Consider the following 26,657-nt stretch of genomic DNA (forward strand, 5'->3'; position numbering starts at 1 on the left):
GTAAAATCTTTCAACGATGCATATTAGAAAACTGTCTCAAAGCTATGGGACAGGTTTGACTTTGACTTAACATTTCACTTTTTTAACGAGTTTTTTTAAAAAATAGGCTAATAGGTCATGTCAAATACCAAAGACCACAGAAGATGTTTATGCTGTCAATAAGGAAGAGGATGCAGAGGATAGGGTTAGATGGAAGCAGGTGATTCACTGTGGCGACACCTTAAGGGGAAAGCTGAACAGATAAGAAGAAGTTAGAAGAAAAGTTCACTGAAGTTATTTATAGGTTCAGTGTTGGGGAAAATTCAAAGTTCTATCATAATGCAATAATCGTGTAGTGACAGTCTGATATTGTGGCAGTTCTATAATGCAATGATAAATGTTGAGTGTAGTGGTACACAAAATTTATGGTTCAGTATGTCCCAAGTTTTGGAGTTAGAGGTTTTACGTTTTTGGCAAAGCAGAGAAAATTCCCCAAATAAAAAAAAAATTAAAAATGTTTTTTTATATATATCTATATATATATCTATATATCTATATATATATATATATATATATATATATATATATATATATATATATATATGTATATATATATATATATATATATATATATAAAAGTGCTGTCGAACGATTAAAATTTTTATCAGATTAATCACAGTATTGCTGTGGATTACTTTCGATTAATCTCGATTAAATAGCATTCTTTTTTAATCTATATTAATTGTGTTTCATTTTGCATGAGGAAACAGATTCAAGAAAGAACAGAATATATATGCACTTAACATGTTTATTAAACACCTGTGCTTCGGTGAAAAAAAAAGCTTTCTTGCAGAGTGTGCCTATTACTGTAAGTTGGTGGACTGTTCCGTCTTTGGGGGTTTTTTTGTATTCAAAAAGAGGGCCAACATGCTGTTTAGCGCAGGGGTATTCAACTAAAATTCAAAGAGATCCAGTCAGACAAAATGTATTAAAGCAAAGGTCCAGAAAATCTTAATGTCTAACTTGAATTAGTGTGCTATATGTGCATGTAACCTAGTCGTCGTGTAATCAATAACTGACCATCAAATCAAATAAATTCAGTACAGTTCAGAAACATTTTGACAACATTTATTAATAAATAACTTTTAATATAACTATACATCTGAAAATAAAGTGAAAGATAATGACTGAACAACCCGAACCAACTTATATACATCTTTAACAATACCTAAATTTAATCAGTCGAGCACTTCTGCATTTTTTCCTGTCTTATATAGTTTCCGTTATATCTCTGCTGCTTGTCAAAAGTCAAAGTCAGCTTTATTGTCAATTCTTCAATATGTACATAACATACCAAGAATCGAAATTTCGTTACTCTCTCTTCGTGCAACAGTAGACATTAAATAAAGACTTAGAAAATAAGATATTTATGGGAGAACTGAGCTGCCAATATTCTGAATCGTGGTCTGAATAGTGTCAGGGTCGTTCTGAAACACATTTGGAGCTCATTGGTGAGTTTGGAACCATATTTAGTTTGGATTATGTTCATAGTTGAGAAGCTGGCTTACAGCTGCATGTTGAGCCAAACATAGTCAACATGTGCAGGGCGACTTTCCTCTCGGTGTCGATTTGTTTATCACTCCGCCAAGGAACAGTGGAGATGTGACGATCGGCGTACGTTTGTCTGTGAATCTGTCTGTTCGTCTGCAACATTACTCTAAAACAGACAAATGGATTTGGATGAAATTTTCAGGGAATGTCAGAAATGACAAAAGGACCACCTCATTAGATTTTGGCAGTGATGCAGCTTATAGTCTGAATCCACAGATTTGTTAAGGATTTTCCATTGCGAGATATAGCGGCCGGGACAGCGTCGCAGTCACCATGCTGCCGGTTCAATAAAGTGCCTCATTCTCCCCCTGCAAAGTTTGTCCAGACTTATATTGGCTGTAGGGTTGCCACCCGTCCCTTAAAATATGGAATCGTCCTTTATTTGACAATTAATTGCTGCGTCCCGTATTGATTCAATACGGGACGCAAATTGTTCCGTATTTTCATAAATATCCCATACACGTCTGTCACACACTCATCAAAACCGTACAGTGAACAAAATAAAACACAGGAAATATTAAGGGCAGCCATTTGCATCTTCCTTAGACCTGTGTAGCGAGGACTTGCTGCCAGGTCCAGTGGATAGTTCTCTGCATGTCCGGTCCTGTCCGGTCTTATGGCGGGTTGCCAGGTTACAGGCGCTGCTGCACGCGCGCGTTTAAAAATGTCTACACCCGAAACTCCACCACGTCCAAAGAAGCAAAAACATCTGCAAATGTACAGACATGAATGGGAAGACTGGAACCCCTGGCACTGGGTACAAACTGTGTTTTCTGTTGCTCATGGACTGGCTGAGGCAGCCTTCATCAGTGGACCAACATGTAAGAAACATGAGAACAGAGAGAACCCAACCAGCAGGTCACAGTTTTTCATCCCCCAATCATCTCCTGAAGTCCATATGGTAAGGGACATCATGATGTGATCAGCTAGATTTCCTATACTATATGGTTGTGAATTTACCAGAGGATTCTTATAATCATGCTGATGTGGCCTAAGTTATTATTATTTTAAAAGCTTTTTAGTTATTAATAAACATTTATTTAATAGCCTGTATGTAATCAATAAATGAACTTTGCCTATCTAAAGAAAAACTCACTCAGAATTCTATGTTAACTGTACTAAATAAATCAATAAATACATGCATACACACATAAATAAGTTAATACATTCATTGTCTGTGAAAATGTCTGTACAATTTCTTTGTCCAGTGTTCTGCATTCAGTTGTTTATGTTTTTGAAGAATCCAGTATTGCACACTGGCTGGTCATTACATTTTATTTTAGTATGGTTTCACTGTTTAAAATGAGGCCACTTCTTTTCAGACAGAACCTCTGATAATAAAACAATACAAAATTCTTAGTTTCATGTTAATAAAGCACTTGAAGCACTAAGCATGGCTAAGTGCTTTTTTTTCAAAATTAAACATACCACTCCTTGGATGGTAGTGGCTCCGGATTCGGTAAAGTTGGAAAGATATTCACAGATTCAGACTTCTGGTATCAATAACTCATTAGATATAGGCTGTCAAAACATAAACGATGCCTCTTTCCCATCGTTGTACAGTAGACAATGTGCTACAAACCCAGTTTGATCAAAAGTAGCTGTATTTCAAACTGCAGAAATAACATTGGTGTCTATGTGCAGCCGGCTGTGGACAGGTACAGTTTGCAAATTGCAAAACCGCTGCAACAGCAAAGAGAGACACAAATATTCAATAACTTAACTCTTATACACTGTGGTGTCACCAAAATCACTGCAGCCTTCAACTGGCTCCTGTTGACACCAATGTTATTCCTGCAACTTGAAAGACAGCTACTTTTGATAAAACTGGGCACATTGTCCACCTTACAACGATGGGAAAGATGCATCGTTTATGTTTTCACAAAGTATATTTAATGAGTTATTGATGCTGGAAGTCTGAATCTGTGAATATCTTTGCAACTTTACTGAACCGTGGCCCCGAGGAGCCGTGGTGGGCGTCCTTTCTTTTCATTTCTGAAAGGTGGCAACCCTAATTGGCTGTTACCATTAACGAGCCGCGTTGAGCTAAGCGGGCTAGCGCTACCCGAGGCTGCCCAACCATGGTTCGGCGGCCGGCAGAATCGGGTCGGTAACACCTGCAACAATTCACTCGACCCGTTACATATTTCGGTCACGCAATTCGGTATCTGTACTACATAACGTACGCATGCATAACACATACCTGTGCTCACGCAAGGCAATTTTGTATTTATTTGGTTAGTCTGAGTCGATCTATATTAAATGCCCAGATTCTATGTTGCCGTGATTTCTGAATACACAAATTGAGGAATGAACAGTCTTGGCGGAGCACTGCACTCTTTGAGTGCTTTTCTTGTTTTTCTTTTTGTCCATCCTCCTCTTGTCTGTCCCTCACCTGTTTTCTGAACTCAGCTGCAATGTTTAGCGGCTGGAATGCAGAGACCAATTCATTGGCTGAGTAGTGTCACGTGGGATGGCTGAACTCATACCTAATTGGTCTGCGTGTTTCCCTGAGCTTATAAACGAATGCCATAAACACTGGAAAAGCTGCGCAGGTGAAATCGAAGCGACCCATCAAATTTAAAATACGCGAAATGCGTTGCCAGAGACGTTTCAGGGATTTTGAGTCATTCTGCGCTGCAGATGTGGTAATTGCATTAAAATTTTTAATCTGATTAATTACTGTGCTGGATTTTTATTTTTTATATATATATATATATATATATATATATATATATATATATATATATATATATATATATATATATATATATATATATATATACATATATGTACACATTCATGCATGTATGTACTGTGGGAATAAAGGCACTGGAATGCTGCTTATATGCTGTCACAAGAAAAGTCTCTGAGCTGTTTACTCCCAGGTATGAAATAAATAAAATAACAGTTGTTCATTTAAACAAGAAAATTTGTGAATAAACATTAAAGCCAACGGTGCAATTTAAGCTTTAAAAATTACACTGCCTTCAGTTTTTCTTTGTCAACACTGAGGACTCTCAGTCTTTGCTGCATGGTTTTCTTATATGTAGACTACCAGTCAAAAGTTTAGATACACCTTCTCATTCGATGCTTTTTATTTATTTGTAATTTTTTCTGCATTGTAGATTAATACTGAAGATTAACTTTTTTGTTTACTACATAGTTCTATATGTATTCTTATATAGTTTTGATGTCTTCAGTATTAATCTACAATGTACAGAATAATTAAATGAAAACCACTAAATGAGAAGGTGTGTCCAAATGTTTGACTGGTTGTATTTACTAGTCCTGAACATGAATGTGAGCATAGCTGAAAAAAAAGGAACATGCTTACGTCATCCTCAAACCCCACTGTTGCCTTTCATCTTACATTTTTGAATGGATATTGCTCAGTCGGCCAATGACTCATTACTACTGACACCTAAATCCCTACAACATTATATTGTTTTGTGGCCTACATGGATCAGTAATTGTCATTAATGTGTTAGGAGAAAGATTTGTGTTAAACAAGTGTTGGGTTCTGGATTGAGATTTTAATAATTAAAATGGAACAAAGAACAATCAGTGTTGAATTGAAAAATCCTCTGGAGTTACCACCACCTTGGGTAGTCGTTTTTGATAAAGGATGTAATTCTGCATGTTTAATTACATAAGGCCCTCTAAGGACCAATATGCCTTCGGCTTATACTGGCAATTTTGATTATACATGTCTCTCATCAAAAGCTTTAACACTTTGGTTCTAGCTCTGTCTTGTGTTTCTGACATGTTTTTACAAACTGCAGCATTTGCAATATACCTTCTCATCACTAAAAAAGGTGATACTGCTTTGGACACAAGAACAAAATCATCATTTTGATAACTTTGTTTGGAGGCGAATATAATTTTGGCTGTGAAATTGAGAATAATGGGAAATGTGGAAAAAATAATTGTTTCTTTTTGTTTTTGTTTTTTTTTTGTTTACATAGTATCTTGAAGTTAGTCGATGAACCTCATCTGTAGAAAGAGGTAGACAGGAGCATGGAGGACACAAGAAGACACTAGAGTGGCTCCCATCCTACTGACCAGCGCAGGACAGCTCCAGTGCCTGTCCTGCTATCCTCGCCCTGCTTGGTTCTCTTTTGAATCATAGGAGGGAGAGGGTGCATTTGAATTACAGATTACATAAAACAGCAAAATTATTTCTGAGCTCTTTTTTCTCTGATATGTAAATATAACAATGAAGTGGTTGGTCACGATTACCCACAACTTTACTGTAAAAAAGCTGAAATAATGTACAGGCACAGTAAAACCAAAGCACAGCCCATGACTGTTGCTTCATATTAAGAATATGGGCTATTATGTTCCTGTAGTGACAAAAGCCTAATGACATATATCCTGTTTATATCCTACATCCTGATAAACTGTAGCAGATACTTAGGGCTCAGTATTTACTGAATGCCTATTCAAATAGAAAAAAAGGGGTTCTAAATAAATCAATAAATAAACTTTGTAGCTCTTTTAATTCATTGCTTGTTAATCTGTACTTATTTATAGGAGTTATGGTTACAATCCCAGTTTTCCCTCTATTTTCTGTTACTTCAAGTATCTTGTGACCTGCAATGTCACAAGAAGGCCCAATTTACTGTAAATTTCAGTGAACAGAGTATTTTTGCACCTCAAAACATGACTTTTGGATGTTTGGAGACATCAAATCCATATAATTTGCTTCTTAAATCGATGCCTATCCAGACCAATGCTGACCTCTGTTCCTGTAGGAAAAAAAAACGTATGAAATTTGACGGTGGTGCGATTGAATTGTTTCTGGAAATGCAGTCTTCAAAGTTTCTCCGGAGAAAAATTCACAAACCAGAAAAGATACCAAAATACATTTTTAATACTACCAATTTTCATCTTGACTAGGAGAGAATGGAATAGTCATTTTCTTAACCAGTGAATGGATAAATCATCTCATTCTGGTTTTTCTGCATCTCATTCCTGTCCTTCTGCCCACTAAGTGTAGCACTGTCACTTAGACTTATAGGGAGTTTTTAAAAATTTTTTATTTTATCCCCCTCTGGAAACTAATCCTTATGTTTAAGGGAATCAGAAAATATTTAGTCATGTCATACTCACTGCAGGTATCTTTTTGTGCTGTGCTGTTTTATTCCCAGGGCTGTCGCAGTTTAAGCAGAGGGGATTTTGATTCACATTTAATATGGTTAGGGATTAGCAGAAAGTCAATAAACTTCCAGTTTTTTTGGCAATCTTAAAAACATCTATTTTTGTGTTTTGGGTTTGTTTTATTACAGATTTTCCAAAACCTTTCCGGCTCAATAAAAGCTGAGCCGGAAAGGTTCTGGGGGGAAAAAAAAGGGATGGCTGGGAAGATAAAGGGCAGAGGAAGGGTGGGAGGGGGATGAGCAAGGCAGTGGGTGAGTCTTCAGAATGGTTCAGCTCGCTGTCTGCTGTGACCACCTGCTCCTCTAAGCAGTACTTGCTAGAGCAGGGCTTCTTAACCTTTTTGAGCTCTAGGCCCAATTTTCCCAGTACAAAGTGGTCCAGGGTCCATTTTAATATGAACACTTTCATTTCAATTGATCCAAGTCTGGGTTTGAATTGTACTCAATAACTAAATCAAGTCCACTTACAGTTTAACAAGCTAAAACCTTGTAAAATAAATGATATGGTACACTGTGATCATCTCAAAGACATTTCTTTATATCGTGTATGTAAACCTGCACATACAACAACACTGAACAGGTAAGCAATTAGAACAAATCAAGTTGCTACAAGAACAAATATAAAGGCTCAAGCCAAGCATATTAACAAAAAAAAAAAATCTGTAATCCAAAAATATTTTGATTTAGATACTAAAAAAACTGAAGAGAATTTCGGATAAATAAAACTCTGTGGTAATAAAAAAAATACTTTCAAAATAATAAATTTCAAATTAAATAAATAAACTGTAAATAAAATTTAAATTAAGTGCAATTGAAAATATTGCCTTATAACCTGCTGACAAATTTGACAATTTAGCAGTCTTCATTTCTGTGCTACAAAAAAACCTCTAAAATTCTCTACGAACTCTACAAACATTCTCTGCAAACTACAAATTTGTGACAAATGAACATTAACAACAGTCACAACAGTCCTTTTGTTTTTAACACGCTACACCCCCCATTTTATGTTGACCTCTTAATGAGACACTTGGGCCTGCCTCTCAGACATGATCAGATCTAGTCTGGGTGGAATGGGGAAAGGCTCACTCTCAGGGTAGCCTCCAGTGATGCTCTGAGTCTGTTTCGAGTTTTGGTCTTAGTTGTGGCCACAATGGAGAATCCTGATTCACACAGGTATGTAGTTGTGAATGGGAGGAGGAGTTTCACAGCCATCTGTGCTAGGCATAGCTACTCCTTTGAGACCACAATCCAGGAGGAGCCTAGGTCCAGTTTGTCCCACTGCCTCTTTAAAGTGCTGTCAGTGGAAACGTCCAGATTCCACATGTGAGGGCAAAGCTACATCATTTTCAGTGAGATCCACTGAAAATGGCACCACAACCCACATGTCCCTCTCTGGGATCCTCAAGAAAGTATCCAGCAAATTTCTCAGCCAGTTGTGAGAGGTGCTGAGAGACTTAATGACCTATCTTCACCTAAGGGGAGTTTTCCATAATGTCAGACAAAAGTGGAAACATGTCCATTCTCTCTTCCTTAGTCCACAAAGCAACCTTCCTCCTGAAAGCTTGAACTTTGTCTGCAACAAAAAATATGTTGCTATTTCTCCCTCGAAGTGATTTGTTCAGATCGTTCAGCAGTGAAAAAATGTCACAGAGGTAGACGACTTTAGCTGTGAACTTGGTGTTGGTGTATTAATGCGCAAGAGGAGATTTTTTTTCTCATTTTCCCTCAAAAAAACTCGGCTCAAACAAATGCTTGAAGACGAGTCCTCTTGAGAGCCATCTCACCTCACTGTGGTAGCTCAGCTGGATGTGATCTGCTTCCATGCCCTCACAAAGCTTTGCAAAACATCTGGAGTTCACAGCATTGTTTTTAATGAAGTTGATGGTTTGCACACTTACATCCATCACCTCATGGTACTCTGGTGAGATCTTTTTCTCCTGCAAGGCTTTCACAGTGGAGAAAACAGTGGGTCCATTTAGCTTCTGGTGCACAATCAAGTATCTGCTTGATGACGCCACGATGCCTGCCGGTCATTGATGCTGCACCATCACTGCACACTCCAACACAGCTCTGCCAGTCCAGGCCGTTATCAGTGAAGTAGCTATCCGTGCAGCGGAAACATTCCTCAGCTGTAGCTCGAGTTGGTAACTCTCCACAAAAAAGGATGTCTTCATGCAATCTGCTGTCCCAGCGATAGCGAACAAAAACCAGCAACAGTGCAGCATTTGTGACATCAGTGGACTTGTCGAGCTGCAAAGAGAAAAACGGGCTATTTTTTATTCTCTCCAGAAGCTGATGCTGTATGTCCGATGCCATGTCAGCAATACGGCAACTGACAGTGTCATTTGAGAGTGGGATGGTCATCAGCTTCTTGGCAGCGGCCTCCCCGATCATCTCACTGCACATGTCCACAGTGGCGGGCAGAATCAAATCCTCTGCTATGGAGAATGCCTTCTTACTCTGCGCCACACGTCTGGCTATGAGGTAGCTGACTTTTAAAGCACATTAGGAGTCGCCAGTCAGTGACACAGTTGACCTTTTCTGCATCTGTAGCCCATTTTCCTTTACCTTGAAAAAATCCACCGGCTTTCCACCTAGTTTTGGATATTTGGTTTCCAGATGCCGGCTTAATTTTGAAGGCTTCAGTGCTCCGTTGGCTAGCGTTATCCCACACTCAACACACTGGGCTCGGCTCTGCCTTGCTACTTTCATTCACAAAGCTGAACTTAATAAAGTCAGGGTTGTACTTGTCCACAAATTTCGCCTTTGAGGAGGGGGTGGTGTGAATTTCATCCTTATCTTTTCATTTTAAAAACTTCTCCATAACTTCTGTCAAAACTTTGCTGCTAGCTTCTTCTGTTGCTGTTTATTGGAGCATGTTCAACAACTGAATGATGCCTCACTGCCACCAGGTGGTGGGGAGCTGCATTGCGGCCCTTGCGGCCAACAAGTGCAGAACTGAAAATTTTTCACGGCCCAGTACTTGACGCTCACGGCCCAAGGATGGGCCGCAGCCCCCATGGTTCAGAATCACTGGGCTAGAGCATCACAGTGCGGCTTAATCAGGGAGAGAATGAGTTTTGAAGACAGTCTGGGTCCTGGTAGTTAGACACTTTAATTTGAAAGATTTTCAGCTGCCAGCGATGCTTTTAAAGATTTATATTGTCTTTATATTTATGAAATTTTCTGATATTTTCACCAAATAAAATGTGGGTACAATAATATTGGAAATGTCTTTTCATTTAACACAAAACATTGTTTTGCAGAGCAGCATCAGCTTTAGTCTGTGTCTACACAGAACACATTCTGGGACAGTATTGATTCTAGGTTATTAGTGCTTCAGCAGTACTCAGTCATTGTAGTCATGGTTGTATTGAAGTGCATATAGCTCAAATATAACATCAGCCTTCATGCATTTGCGTGTTTTTTTTTTTTTTTTTTTTTTTTATTTCCCGGAAGAGAATGAGTGGGCACTGTCGAGAAATGTGACTTGTTCAGCAGTGACACAGGGCACGGAAGAACCCCTTCATCAACGAAAGGCAGAGGCAAGATCTCCCAGTTAATCTTTGCTGGGGATCACAAGGATTTGACTGTTGATGATTGGTTCTCTTCAGTGATGAATCCAATTTTCAGTTGATGCCCACTCCAGCCAACTTACTGGTTAAGAGGAAGCCTGGAGAAACCTGCAAACCTGACTGTCTACAGTAAAACATAGGGGTGGATCAGTAATGATCTGGGGTTGTTTCAGTATGGGTGGAACAGGGCAAATGCAATTGTGTGAAAGGTGAATGAACCAGGTCATGTACAGGGCTACTCTTGAAAACAGTCTTCTTCCATCAGCTGGAAAACTATTTCCTGCCTTCTATGGCTGCATTTTCCAACAAGACACTGCCCCTTGCCACACAGCAAGGTCAGTTAAAGCCTGGATGGAGAACCAGAACATGCAAAGCATGCCTTGGTCTGCTCAATCACCAGATCTAAATCCATTTGAAAACCTGTGGAAAATCATCAGACACAAAATTGAGAACTACAAACCCTAAAACAAAGCAAATTTGTTTGAATTTGTGGAACAGGAATGGGCTGCTGTGTAGAACAATGCCAGAAGCTGGTGGAGAGCATGTCAAGACGCATGGCTGCAGTCATCAAAAAAAAAAAAAAAAAGGTTATGCAATCAAATACTAACTCCTGTGTGTATCATGTGACTAAAACAGACAGAAAAGAAAACATGGAATGCCTAAAAGCACTGTTTTTAGCAGTACAATGCCATAGCTATTGATGTAAGAACTTAAGTGATTTTGGTTATTTTCAAGAAAACCATGGAAAATTACTAGATATCAGCTCTTAAATTAAACTCTTATGATCTATTTTTGTTGTAATCATAATGTTTGTCCAAACAAATGTACCTTTATTTGTACCAGGCATTAAAATGAACAAGAAATTGAAGAAAACAAGGGTAGTCTAATGATTTTTTCCATGACTATATATTGTTACTGGTTTATAAGTCATAATGCATTATAATAACTTTGATTCAGAAAGAAGGGTTTTTAGGGTTTTAATTAAGAACCAGAATGGGACTTTGAAAGAAAAGGGTACCTTTTCAAAGTGAGACACATAACTAAAAAACACAGTTTCTAGACATCATAGTCTTCTTAAAGCTTATACACATTGTTGAGCTGTTTTGTTGCACTGGTTGCATTTGGTCTCCCAGTAATGTTGTACTTTGTATCACTTTATATCAGATGACAACCAGTATCCAAGGTGCTGTTTGTATTCATCATTAACCCCCTTAGTGTTTAGTAGTCCAGTGTGTATATAGGTTTTGGCAGAAGTAGACTTACAGCCACTTCAGGCACATAATCCTGTGGCCCATAGCTATTAAAGCTGTCTTAAAACTCTCCCATACTAACGAGTATAAATGAACACATTAATCTAAATTCAGACACAAAGAGTTGAGTTACTTTAGGGAATAAGAGTTAAACACTTAAAAATGTAAATTACATGAACAGGGAAAAATGAAAATTACAAAATGAAAAGCTGATTATACAGATCCCTCATTAAGGATTTAGAAGAAACGTGGGATACAAAGTTTCTGTGTGATAATATTCAAGCTTATCTTTTTTGATCTGTTGGCGACTGGGAAATTACAAACCCAAGTGGAGCACATTTTGATGACCGTGCCTAACTCAATCTTATTAGCAAGCAGTCACAATTGAAAGTGTCACATGGCAGCACTAAGGTGTGAAACAAAAGACAAATGCTAGTAATACTATTTATAATAGAAATACCCGTAAATAGAGGCAGTCTAAGTGGGACTTTTTTTTTCTTCATTTTGAGCAAGTTCTTTACGTCTCTCACCTGCCTGCTCAGTCATACAGTGAGGCATTTTGTTAGTGTGCTTCCAGAGGATGAGGACTGTTTCAGTGTCATGACTCCAATCTTAGTCCAGTGTCATTGCTGTAAACAATCCCATGGTAGTGTATTGGCTGACCTCACTAAATCACCAGTGCCAGTGGGAAAAAAAAAAGAATGTCTGGAATTGTTTCCTGGCCAGTGTCAAGGCCTCATTTAGCCTGCTTATTGGACACTCCAGCCAACCAACCTGGTGGTGACATATTGCATATGGCTTGTAATCTCTTTTGTTACTATCATCTGCCGCCAACCAGTGACTCTAACAGCAACTCATTTGTAACAGCTTTGTGTTCATGCTCCTTTGTTTCCCAGTTATTTATTGTTTCTCCTCACACAATGCGGGATTGCAGGTCTCTTCAGTGTACTTGTTTTTTGTTTTTTCAAAAAACTTATTGTATGACTGTACTTCTGTCTATGGCCACGTTTACATGAAGTTTTTTTAATTCGGAATTATTAATTCGGAATTAACTCATTCGGAATTAAAGTTTTGTGCTTCGCGTTTACGTGGAAATATTAATTCTGAATTAAGGTTTACATGGACCGCACGCCTTCCTTAATTCCGCTTTAATGCTTGGGCGTTGGAAAGGATTCTGATTGAACAGGGAGTGGACGTGACGTATCCCTGTTTACCAGAAGAAAACAAACGCCATTTGCCGCGACATTTCTTTTCCCCAACAACATGGAGGAACAACTAATAAGCACGCTTTTCGCTTTGCTTTTTATTGCCATTTTGAAGCAGCAACTCGACAATGGCGTACTACTTCTGTTGTGTCACTTGAGAAGGAGAAGAGAGATAGAATACCAGAGAAGGGAGGCAGACGACCAAGCTGTGTACATCGCTACGTCATCGCTACATGAGGAGCCAAGCATGCGCAGAATGACCGGAATTAACTAAAGCGGAATTAACTGTATACATGAATAGAACGTACACAGGAATTAGTTTATTCGTAATTAACATCTGAATAAACCAGGTGGTTTATTCGGAATTAAGTTTATTCGGAATTAACTTTTTAATTCGGAAGTAAGTTTATTCGGAATTAACTTTTTAATTCGGAATTAAGTGTTTACAAGGAGATTTTAAAGCGGAATTAAGTTTAATTCCAAATTAAAGAGGAATTAAAGGTCTCATGTAAATGTGGCAAATGATACATACACAGTGTAAAGAACCAAGAACATAAGGAAGGGCATGACAAAGCAGTGGGAGAAAGTTTGCATACGTTTTGTGTACAAACCCGCTAGCATAAACTGTGTCGTCACCATTTTGGTCTTCATGCTGATAGTTGTTTGCACCGAGGAGTGTTTCCACAAAACAAAAGTAATACAGTATAATCCCTTTTTTCTTTGCACCACAGAAGCAAAGCATTGAACTGACTTTGTAGCTGTACTTGTTCTGTTCTAGTTACTTGTCACCACAGTGACTTCTAATTAGCAGGAAAACAGCTTTTAAGAGACAGCCAGGAGCTTCAGCTTTATACAATAGGCAGCTAATATGAGCAGGTCCTACAATAGCCCTCAAAGCTTCTGTGATCATCAAAGCCAAATGACCACAGGAAATATCCTTATCGTGGTATACAGTACACTGGGAGTACTCTCCCTACAAGATCTGACTCTGGTTCGAGATCATGGTAAACCCCAGGGGGCCACATCACATCATGTCACATCAATTTGGAAAGTGCACCACTAGGCAGGAAGCTTTCAGCAGCACAATAAGAACTTGTTTGAAGAAAAAGGTAGTAATTTGAAAGTCATTATAGATGCCATTTTGATGAAAAAAAAAACATGCACTAAGACAGCAATCCTGGCATAAGAATCCATTGCTAGGCAACAGACATGGTGATGCTCTGTGCAGCATCCAATTAAACTACCTCTGTGTTGAAGTGGCTTGTTGATTGTCTGACTAATAATGTGATGGTGGTAGGTTGAGAGAACGGATTTGCCATCTAACAAGGGTGGCCAAGAAGAAGAATTGATTATACAGGGATTAAGTTTACATTTTGTGACCCGTTTTTAAAAGCTATTTCGTTATCAGGGCCCTATCACACACAGAATGAGTAATGATATTGCAGGAATTTCAAACAACACCAGCAATTAACACAGCATTTTACTGCTTCCATACTGTTGTCTTTCTGTCTTGTATTTGGAATATATTTTTCCTGGTTCTTTTACAGAATAATCTGGACAAAGCTCTGGTGTATAAGCCTAGTTAATGATATGCTGCCATCAAAATGACTAATCCAGCAAACAAGCTGAGAAATAAAGCTGTCTTTAAGCAGGCACCCTGACTGCTGCCCCAAAACATTCTCTTAATTTACTAAAGATCCCCTCCAGACATGTTCCCAGAAGATACACAAAAATGCTTGGCACTGAATGATGTTTTTTGATATGTCATAGGGATGTCCCTGATACTGATATTGTACTAGCTGATGCCAAATTTTAGAAAAAAATGACAAAAATATTTCTGTATTACAACATAGGTGCTATAGATACTGGAAATAATTGATGATAAGAATAACGTGTGGAACAGCACTGGCGAGTGCTGGTGCAGCAACAGGCCCATTGCAACTTGTGGAAAGACAAAGTCATGTAAAAATCATAATGTCAGTGGGCTACTGCCATTATTGTCCTGTCTGCCAAAATACAACATACTAAAGAAATGCAACATATGTGGGTGCAGCAGATTTGCGAATCAGAGTTTTTGTTGAAATAGATTCAACTGATAAACTTTTTCAGTTCAGGTATGCATTTGGTGTCAAGAAATGTGAAATTTCAATCATTTCTGGCATTGTGGCATTCCTTCTAGGAATAACATGTTATTAAAAAAGACATTTAAAAGTCCAGTTACCTAGATAGGATTGTTAAAATGGCATCTACTCCTCCTCCAGACTATATAAATATGCAAATATGTTTTAGTTCAGTAGTTTTATTCCAAACTGAGATGTTGCTTAAATATCTTTCTCAGTGCTGAATATGTGTAATGAAGATCTCAGGTTTCCATGTCACATCTGTGTAAGTTTCCCATTGGAACAGAATTGGCTCCCAAACTTGTTGCGATTTCACAAAGTTTGCTTGCAAGTATTTCCCTTAACCTCAGATTTTAGTTGAGCTTAGAGAACTTTTTTAGCATATAACAAAAAGAAAAGCCAAACTCTGCATGTCATTCTGTACAGGGCATGGCGACCGTTCAGGTGTATAACCTTTTGCTCCAAGCACATTTCTAAGTTAATGGAGAATTTACTAACTTTAGAGAGCTGCCTTACAAATGATATATTGTGACTGATCAAAAATAGTAGATTAAAGAGAAAATCTGCATTTGGAAGTTTTTGGCACATGCATTTTCTGATGTCTGTTTGCGACAACTTGACAAACTATTAATAATGGGCTGGGTATTTTTGAAAATAAAATTTCCCCATCAACACAAATTTCATCGTGGCTAGATATTTAAAAAGCTCAGTTTTCGGTGGAAGAAAAAGCTGGCATTCTGTAAATAGAAGGCCAAAGCTAAACCAAAATTATTGAAACTTTTTTTCCGAATATTGAACAAACTGTTTATAGTCTGGATCCACGGATTTGTTGAAGATTTCTGTTTCATTGCAAGGTAGCGGCATGGTGCCACTGTAACTTCGACAATAGCTATGTCAGCTGCCTGCTGACAATCACATGATTATGATCCTACTACAAATCAACCACTGCAGACTTGTCAGGACTTATCCATCGGACATTATACAAGGAACAATTGACTAAATTGTGGGGTGTGTCTGAGCCCCATCAATTCCCACCACATGATACACATTTAGATCACGCGATTCAGTCACATATTTAGGTCATGCCATTCGGTATCCATACATAACGTACCCATGCATTACACATGCCTGTGCTCAGCGCAAGGTCATTTTGTTTGTATATCTATATTAAATGACCACCTGGTATAGTGCTGTGATTTCTGATCATCAATAACTAATAAACAAATGCTGCATTAAAAAAAAAAAAAAAAAAAAAAAAGATGCATTTCTGACAATGTCATATGGGGGAATGAACAACTTTTCTTGTTCCACTTTTCATGCGACCTCTTGAAGATGTACCCTGCCTTTCACCCTGAGCTAGCTGAGATAGACTGCAGCCCCCCATGGCCCTCTATAGGATAAATCAGTGTATAGATAAGGGATGGATGGATTTTGCTATTAAATGAGGGCAGCAGGGTAGTGCATCTGTTAGCGCTGTGGCCTCACAGCAAGAAAGTTCAAACCTGCTGGTTATGTGGAGTTGCATGCTCTACCTGTGCCTGTGTGAACAACCCTGTATAAGAAGAGAGTTATCATAGAGAAACAATAAATGGTACTAAAGGCACAATCATGATGTGCTTGACAAGTGTTATCAACTTTATTTGTCGTATTTAAGGTTTCTGTCTACTTACTGTTGTTTTGGTTTTTTTTTTTTTCTTTTTTTAAACAATAATCATATGTAATGTGCCCTCTGCACATGTATATGGTTACACAAAACAGGCTATGTATCCATTGCTAAGACAAAGTATATTGCTTTTGATGCTGGTACACTAATACATTGACACACATGCCTTAGTTCTTGTCTGTGGTATGAGTGTCTCTTGTTACAGTAGTTCCAGAGCAGTTTGTATTTACACACGTATGTTCAGCAAAAAGAAAGTGTTGTGAGCAAAATAGGATGGTGTGTGTGTGTGTGTGTGTGTGTGTGTGTGTGTGTGTGTGTGTGTGTGTGTGTGTGTGTGTGTGTGTGTGTGTGTGTGTGTGTGTGTGTGTGTGTGTGTGTGTGTGTGTGTGTGTGTGTGTGTGTGTGTGAGTGTGAGTGTGTGAGAGAGAGAGATAGTGTTTGGCCATAATCCTCCCCATAGCTACAGCACCTACGTTGTTCCCTGTAATGGTTTTAGGAGATTATTTCTTCCGGGAATAGCATTGCTCCATTCTGCGCTTGTGTATTTTGCCATCTTTGTGAATGAGGCGTTTTGATGGATTGGGGTGAAAGTCACACAGTGTGGAGTACAGCTACATATTGGCTTAGGGGCAGATTTATTCTGCAGAGCTTTATACTTTGTTCTTGGCCTGGAATCTGCACTTTGTCTTGAGCATGTGTGTGTTTGAGTCATGTGTGAGGGTTATGTGAGATGGGGTGGTGTATTTGCACCATGTCTATATCTGTACTAGCATCACAGGGTGAGAGGTACAGTTTATTGATGACCCTGGACATGTTTGTGTAAGAGATAGTTGTGGGTATAAACACTGCTGCACGTTTGTGTGTGTGGTTTTGAGTGTGTATATTCATATGAATCAGTGCAGTTGCAATGACATTGATAGACAGCTTTCATTCTGTAATGAAAGGCTTGTGAGAAAGTAACCAATCATGTTGTAGCTTCTGGGAAAAAAACTTCCTGAAAGAGAAAAGCATCTTTAAAGAATAGCATATCCTTCCCACCCTGTTTAGACATTTTGTGGGATTGGGAAGAATTGGCTGTCATGTTTCACTGCATTAACAAGTGAAGTTTATGTGATATAGTAGCTGAGGGAATGTATTTTTTGAAGTCTTTCTTCTACTCCATCTTTCGACACTATAGTAAATCGTATTTGTGGGCTTTGGACAAGTTTGGAAAAGCTCATTTCACAGTCCACTGGTTCCTTGCTAGCAGAGAGACAAGGTCACATATCAATGGAGGTGGCCAGAGAAGATTTGCCTCCAACCCCACACGGTCCATGCTGTCCCACACCTCTTAAAAGGACACTCTGACATTGTGCAGTTCGCTATCAATTTGGAGGAACCTACTGAAAAACTTGTCTAGTCATGTGAACCAACATGATACTGAATACATCTATCCATCATTTTTCAAATAGAGATTGGAATTGTGTTTATTTAATGTTGCCTTGACTGCTATAATGGACTTTCACACATCTTGGGCGGGGGCTTGAGTAACTTTTCAGAATGACTGTCAAATTAGATTTCACCCTTTGAATGTCTAAATATTACATTTATTTCAGAATTGTCTTAGTGGTCTCACTGATTACTTTTAGGTTTTGCATGAACTGTTGTCTTGTCAATTTTATTGACTTTCTATTCTTTGAGAGTGTATAATCTTTGGAGCCTGAAATCATCAGGAAGACACCTCCAAGCTGTTGTGAAAAGCTGAACGTGAGCAGGTTTTTCCTGTCCAGGATCTGCAGCTTTGCGATGTCTTTTTTCGATTTCAGCCTCACAGAGTCAGTACATGTCAGATATCTGCAAAGTGGGCTGTTTTTCCAAGACTGCAGGGGGACGACAGGATGTCATGTTATAATGCTTGGCCAAGATGCAAGCTTTTATATCCTCCTGTTTATATGCTGTAGCTCACTACATACATCAACAAGAAAAGCACTCAGAGAGCGCTTTGGTCTGCACAAACTATGTAACTTTCTTTTTTCCTAGCATCGTATCAGGCAAAATTAACAATAGATTTGACTTGTATATTTTCAGACTAAGTGATTAAGGTAAGCCCCTCAATATGTGTTGGAGGCAAAGTATCTGTTTCACTGGTGATGGCTGTGACATTTCCGTCTGAATGCCAGGACCCCTCACTTTGCTCTGCTGAGATACGGATCATTCCAAGGGTTAAAGACAGAGGGAACAAATTGATGGCAGAGAGGGCTTGACTGGTAGGCTGCAGGATGGGTTATAGCAGGACTATGAACACGCACAACATAATAGCAAAGACGTGCAGGAGCACACACTTTTTGCTTTCATCCTCATTTAGCTTCATTACTGTCAGCCTCTATTAAAATCTCACTGACACACACAACCACATGCAAAGTGGGCGTTTGTCTTCCAGCTTCCATAAACAGAGCTATGTGATCAGTTGGCACATGGCGATCTTTCTTGAGCCCATTTTCACAATAACCCTGAGGGATAGACCACACAACTGTGTGTGCCTCTACACGTGTGTCTTTGCTCATGCATTTATGTGTCCTTTTGACATCCTATTGGGTTAGGAGTCACATATCACCCTAATGGCGTGGAGCATGATGGTGATGAGTAAAATGATAGTACACATGCCCAAACGGCGAGCACATCGGACACTACAACAGCAGTGACAATGCTGGCTGTCAGATCCACTGCTGCTGCAAGGCCTTTTACAGGTACATGAGAAGGGGCTGTTCCTGTGGTTGTTGGCCTCAAATTGCCTTTGTAGACAATAGAATGGCAGGGCCTCTATATTGGATTGTGAAAGAGGAATTAGATGTGAGAGTGGAGGGTTAAAAAGGAAAATATATTGGAATCAGTGTCACTCAGCTATTTTTTGATCCTCGATTTAAGTAGTGAATGTCATATCGTGGTTTTCTCAAAATTATTAAACATGCTCCTTTCAGACATGCACTGCTTTCTGCTAATCTGACTACTCCTGAATGTGTCGGTTTCATGTCTCAGTGATCACCCTGGTTTATTATTTCCCATAAAAATTGCAATGGCAATCTTATGAGGTAGGGCAGATGTCTGAATTGCTTGCCATCACTTTACTGGATAGGCATGTACCAGCAACATACTTAAATATTAAGTAATTTGGGATTTTTTTTTTTTTTTTAAATTTCAGCACCAGTATCGGTCCATGAACACTGCAGAGCATTTCTCATTTACTTTGCCTCATAATTTCACATCTGTTACAAACTGGAATGTCCACAAAAACAAAAAACAAAACAAAATCAAATGTTTAAAAAACCTGTACTTTGGTGAAGATGTCCTGGTTTACTATGTAATTTAGTCTAGAACTAGGGCTTAACCGGGCCAGTGTGTACATGGACCAGCCTTTATATGGAAAATGAACTACATCTCACAAAAAGCACGGCTGAAACTAATTTTGTTCATGATGGCTCAGTTCCATGAAGTGCCCCAGTAAGCCATGACAGTGAGCCACCTCGCTCAGTACCATGAACCTGGAACAAATCGATTCATTTATAATGTTATCAATTGCACATATACAGCTACCTGCCATGACATGCCAAATTTTCTAAGAAAAAAAAGTCTATTGCCTGGTGAGCCTCCAAGATACTGGAGGTGGAGGGGATAAACACAAGGTTGTCACATTTTATTATTAGTAATACCTAAATGTCTTGTGATAGTCTTTCTGCCACATAGTCAAACCAGGGTCTCTGCTGCCAAGAGTGTTTTAGCCCATCTAAGACCCAGGTTTGTGCATTACATATTCAACCACTGCGTTGACCCTTAGGTCACAAATTTAGCCTTTCAATGTCTTTAGAGCCATTGTATTATGGACCAGTGAATGTGTATCAGCTTGCTGTTCTGGGGAACCATAAGACTTTTTGATTTACAGTGGTGATGCTACTATCCTGGCCTACAGAGTATGGCAGATAAATAGGTATGTGTGTGTGCACAGAAAAATAGATCGAAGGAAGGTGAAAGTGAGACAAAGCAAGTCGATAGCATAGCCTCCCGCCTGCTGTTGTCTATTCTCCTCAATGTCAGAGTTCTCCTTCTCTGCTGAGGCTTAGCACCCGCCTAGCATCACCCTATCTGTTTATACAGAGGCTAATAGGAAGCCTGGTCTTTATCCCCACGCTGCGGCTCAACATAATAGAATAGAGAGACATAATGCTGCTCGAGTCAAACAGTCAACGGAGGCCTTTAAAATTGCTTCCAATCCCCTTAACAAATCTGATGGCGATGCTATGAATAACTCAAGGACTGTTCATCTCCCCTCACTGTGCTTCTTCTCTTCTCTTCTCTTCTCTTCTCGTCTCTTCTCTTCTCTTCTCTTCTCTTCTCTTCTCTTCTCTTCTCTTCTCCTCTCTTCTCTTCTCTTCTCTTCTCTTCTCTTCTCTTCTCTTCTCTTCTCTTCTCTTCTCTTCTCTTCTCTTCTCTTCTCTACCCAAAGCAGTCTAAATCTGAGTATCAACTTGGATTAAGTTAGTTTATTTCACCTTTTTTTTTTTAAATTAGGAAGTGCTCATTTGTATTTACTAGATTGATCCATTGCAAATGCAGCTTGCATTCCAATTTTAAGGATCCTAAGCAGAAATCATATGTACAGGTATTTTGATTGAAAAGTAGAGAAAAAATGATGCTGCTAAAATTGTGATTTTCTTCTTGAATAGATACTGAGAACATAGAATTGACTTAAGTCTCATGATGTGAGATGACTTGTTGAAATTACTTGGAGTGTGATGGAGAGCACTCTTTAAGTTCAAATTTAATTGTCTTTTTAATTTTGTGCTGTATCCATATTTCATGCTCCCCACACTATTGTAAAGTGTAACATGTTGCCTAATAGGCCATTGAAAGTGGCCATTGAGAGAGGTAAAGTGGATATAAAGTGGAAAAGGCGGGAAAGTGGAAAAAGCCGAATGCTCTATGCAGCTTAATTTCAGTTTAGAGTAAGAACAGAACGTATGCCTTTGCTAGCAGATGCAACGATTATCCTAATCCACTGTAGTCATGCTGACACAGAACTGGAGGAAAAGCTATATCAAGAACACATTGCCGGTCACAGACATCTCTATACATTTATAATGACACTGATAGGCATGACAAAGTATTGTCCTTTGTAGTTACCATTTTTGCATCACACTGGGACACAAGTCAGATTTTGTTCCATAGGTGTTACAAAGAACCACTTACTTGTTCTTTGTAACAAACTTGGAACTCTCAAGGTTCTGATTTTGACAGATTTTTTTTATTGTTGTTCTTAGTTTGCTTTGTGAAATCGGCTTACATACATCAAAGCATATATTATGTTCTAATTTAAAATAAACAAAACAACAAATGAGATTGTTCCAGATTTCTTGCTTTCTATCATTTGTCAGCAGTGGTGGCACTGGTTCAGCTTCAGTTTCCATGACAATGTTTTATTGTGAAACATAGCTAGCCATAATGAACCGTAAGTGTGGACTTAGTACATGATGGTATAATCAAACTTACATTGGAGGGTGTAGATCTTGAAGGTTAAACTGAAAAATAATTTTAAGAGAAAGGAGTTTTGTTTTTGTATTTTGGTTTCAAACCATCCTACAGACCACCTACACAGCATACACTGGCCTATAATGGTAGGTGGAAGTATTACATTTTTTTAATTGAAGACAGCATTTTTTTAACCTTGTTAACATATTCACATGGTGAGAAGACATATCATGAGAGAAATCTCCACTTAACACCATGGCTGAGCATTTTCAGCTTAAAACTGTCGTGTACTGATGACAGTAAACATCTGCCCTTATCAAATCAAATCATCTGTGTCCTCAAAACAGCAGCACAGCGCCAATCAAAGCTTTGTGCAGCAAGCTGATTCCAACAGAGAACTTACAGCACCTTCCTCCATATGCAGTTTGCTGCTATTTACCTTGTTGTGCTGTTAACAAACAGCACTCCAAGGTATATTAAAACTTCAAAGGGTTTAAGCAACAACCACCACAGCTCGGCTATCTTAAAACATTAAGATACTCGAGCTGTGGTGGTTGTTGCTTTTAAAACCCTATTATTAACAACAGACACACTTGCAATTATTCTGTTAGTGTGAACAGACCTTTTGATTATAAATGATTGGCTGGATCACAACCCGATGGCAAAGAAATTCATACACAGATGAACACACAGATTTTTAAATAATGTGCTGAAATCAGCCATGTGGCGTGGGGGTGGGTGTACATGTGTTTATACAGGCAGCTCATCATGTACCCCTTCATGTGGGTGTGACATTGTGCTTTTTGAAGTGTAGTTTGTAGGGAAGAGACAATTTAACAAAACAGGAAAGTCTGTTAGGGCAGAGAGCAGAGGCATGTGGAAGAAATAATCAAGTGATTACAGATTGCCTCTTTTGCAATTAAAGAATTATCATGCTTGTGCTTTGTAGTGATTTGTTATGTAAGACTGCTTTTTTGTATTCAGATGCACCTTGAAAATAGAACGGCCTCAGCATCCAGTATCAGCCTCCCTCTTTTTCTTAGTCTTCCTCCGCCTTGCATTTTTTCTTGAACCTAGTGTAACGGCTGTTCCAGCCGTCACAGAATGTCTTTAATTATCTGTCAACATAACATACCACTTAGAGCGCTGAATCCCTGTTGCTGTTACGCAACCCCACCCACACACAAACACATTTATATACCTCAATTATGTATGCATCTTTCCCAAGTGGTGGAGGATGACAGCTCCATTAGCTTGTGTTCTGCATTCCTGTCTGTGTTCATACTGCAAAGGGACAGATTGGTGTTGTTGTTGAATTGTTTTAAGATTGGTTGACAGTAGTTTACTTGTGGTTAAAAGTGTTAAATTAAAGCTGCAAGCAGCACTGAACGAGTCCTCACATCCTTGCTGGTCAGCGAATCCAGCCATGTCCACCGGGTGGCGCTGCGACAGAGTGTATTTCAGCCTATGTATATGGTGAAGGTCGGACTCTGATCACACGTAAAGTTTCGGGCAGATTGGTGCATGTACACGCTATTTAGGCAGCACTTCATGTCCATCCATAAGGTGGCGCTATCACTGTGACTGTATTTTGGAGTGTGAATGTCATCAGAGTGAGAGTCTTATCACACGTAATGTTAGAGGCAAATTGAAGCATGTACAGGCCAGTTACACAGTATTTCCTGTTTCATGGTAAAATGTTGAAATTCTGGGGCTGCCATTTCCACGCCCTCAGACTGTTGTGGAGAATTTTGATAACTTTTGATCACCCATGACTGGTGAACATCCTGGTCAAATTTGAGCTCTTTCGGAGTTACCTTGTTTGAGTTTATAGCTCTTGAAAATTTCCAAAAATGACCCAAAATTCAAATCAAATCAAAAATATGACACATAATTCAAAATGGCCAACTTCCTGTTGTATTTTGGCCATTGTTGTCAAGTACATTTTTGTGTGTCTTGACGAGTTACATATGCATACCAAATTTCATAGCTGTAGGTGACACGTACTGGCTGTAGTACCTGTTTGAAATTTTCCAGGTGGCACTACGGAGCCATTTTGCCACGTGTGCAGTTACCTTAAAATATCAAATTTTTTGCCGGTCCTGATGTGTGTGGCAATTTTGGCGAGCCTTTGAGCACTCCTAACCTGTCAAAATCTCCACACTGTGATATCGTCAAGGTGTGAAGACTGAGTTGACCAATTTCCAGAATGATATGAGAACGTTTTGGGCAATAGTATGTGCAAATGTAATGACAATAACTTCTTGTTGCCAATAGGTGGCACTATGAATATTTCTAAATTTAATTTCCAAAGTGTGGATGTATTCAGACCCGGACTGTTGTCCATCATATGAAATTTGGTCCAGATTTGGTCATGTGCAGCTGAGATATAAATAGTTCAATTTTCATGACGAAACAATGAAATTCACCGTGATACCACAGACACGCCCTTTGATGACGAGTCACCATTTGCTCTTTGAATCATCATCAACGTGTTTAGGCATATGTCACCTTATTTGAGGTGAATATGACCAACTGGCCAAGAATAGTACATCAAAGTGTAAATAATGGCTATTTCCTGATACCACAAAGTGGCACTATGACTGTAAATGAATATTGCCATGTGGATGTCGTGAGGGCAGGACTCTGATCGTACATGTAAAGTTTCATGCAGATTGGAGCACGTGCAGGAGAGTTAGACAGCACTTCCTGGCCATCCACCAGGTGGCGCTATCACTGTGACTGTTTTCACCTATGGATGTGATAAGGGCTGGACTCTGATCACACGTGAAGTTTTAGGCAATTTGGAGCATATACAGGCCAGTTACACAGTATTTCCTGTTTTATGGCGAAATGTTGAAATTCCAGGGACTGCCATGGCCACATCTTCAGACTTTTGTAGAGCATTTTGATCACTTTTGATCACCCATGCCTGGTGTACGTCCTGGCCAAATTTCAGCTCTGTTGGAGTTACACTGTCTCAGTTTATGGCTTTTGAATTGGTCCAAAATTGTCCATAATACGACACATAATTCAAAATAGCTGACTTCCTGATGGGTTTTTGGTATAGTCACTCCATCGACTACAACTGGTTCAGAATGCAGCTGCCCGTCTGTTAACCCGCACATCCAGACACAGTCACATCACCCCCATCCTCTCCGCCCTCCATTGGCTCCCGGTTCATCATCGTATCGAGTTTAAAATTTTAACTTTTGTTTTTAAAGCCCCTCATGGCCTAGCTCCTTTATACATATCAGAGCTTTTAACCATCCACTGCCCCAGTAGAGCCCTCCGGTCGTCCACGCAGATGGTGCTGGATGTGCCTAGGTCCCGGTATAAGCAGTGGGGTGATCGGTGCTTTGCTGTAGCCACCCCAAGACTCTGGAACGCGCTCCCACTCGAGCTCCGCGTTATTGCCGACCTGCAGCTCTTTAAGTCTAGATAGAATTCTAAATCCATTTACACATGCTTTCGAATCCTAGGACTGTTTTATGGTTTTTACGGTTTTATGGTTTTCTTAGTTTTGTGTTTTTATGGGTTTCATGGTTTATTTAGTAATCAATAATTGTATTGTTTTGTTTATTATTCTGTCTGGAAAGCACTTTGGTCTTCTTCTACGTTGTTGAAAAGTGCTCTACAAATAAATTTTTGATTGATTGATTGATTGATTGATTGATTGATTGATTGATTGATTGATTGATAGTTGTCAACTCCATTTTTTTGCGTCTTGAGTAGTTACATATATGTATCAAATTTCATAACTTTAGGTGACACGTACTGGCTGTAGTAAATGTTTGAAATCTTTCAGGTGGTGCTGTGGAACTATTTTGGCTCACACCCATGCAATTCACACCATTTGGTGCTCGGACCCTCATAAAACTTTATGTGTTACACAGCAAGTTGAACAAGCCTCAAGATCAAGTGATGTGTATTTCGCAGTAGTTCCTGGCTTAGAAACACAATTGGTTTTTGTTTTACATGGTTGTGTGGGATCAAATATGAGGTGGCAACATTTTAAACATTGGAGAGTTGTTGTTTTTTTCTTTCAAAAAGACAGTTACTAGTGATCAAAATGCAGCAATAGATGCAGACATTAGCTGTAAATTTGACAACAAAGAAAAGTAAGGCAGAATTAAAGCTGCAAGCAGCGTTGAACGTGTCCTCGCACATTGGACAGACTTCCTGTTGGGTTTAGGTTTTAGGCCCTGCAGACTTTTTTGTTTGTCCTGATGTGGTACACATGGCTACCAAATATCGTGAATGTAGGTGACGTGCTGCGGGGGCTATTTGTTAAAAATGCTGCAGGGGGCGCTATGACACATGCAGTGCTGAGATGCATACAGTGTCCTTCCTTGAGCAAATTGTGATGCGTGTGGCAATTTTGGTGAATTTCCAACCATTCGAATGTATTTGCTGTTTTATGGCTAAGGATCAAAGTTCCAGGAGCTGCGATGGTCATGCCTCAGACTTTTGCAGAGCATTTTGGTAAGTTTTCATCACTGTGTCTTGTTGTATATACTGGCCAAATTTGAGGTCTCTTGAAGTTACCTTGTATGAGTTTATAGCTCGTGAAAATGACAAAAATTCCACACT

General features: G+C 39.1%; 1 protein-coding gene across 2 annotated transcripts in view; it reads left to right on the forward strand.

Annotated features, from left to right (window-relative positions):
• The window catches only part of itfg1 (integrin alpha FG-GAP repeat containing 1), a 258,075-nt gene that overhangs the window by 7,266 nt on the left and 224,152 nt on the right, over window positions 1-26,657 (forward strand). The window lies entirely within an intron of this gene.

This window comes from Amphiprion ocellaris, chromosome 1 (assembly GCF_022539595.1).
Source record: "Amphiprion ocellaris isolate individual 3 ecotype Okinawa chromosome 1, ASM2253959v1, whole genome shotgun sequence".
In the NCBI taxonomy this organism is placed as follows: Eukaryota; Metazoa; Chordata; class Actinopteri; family Pomacentridae; genus Amphiprion; species Amphiprion ocellaris.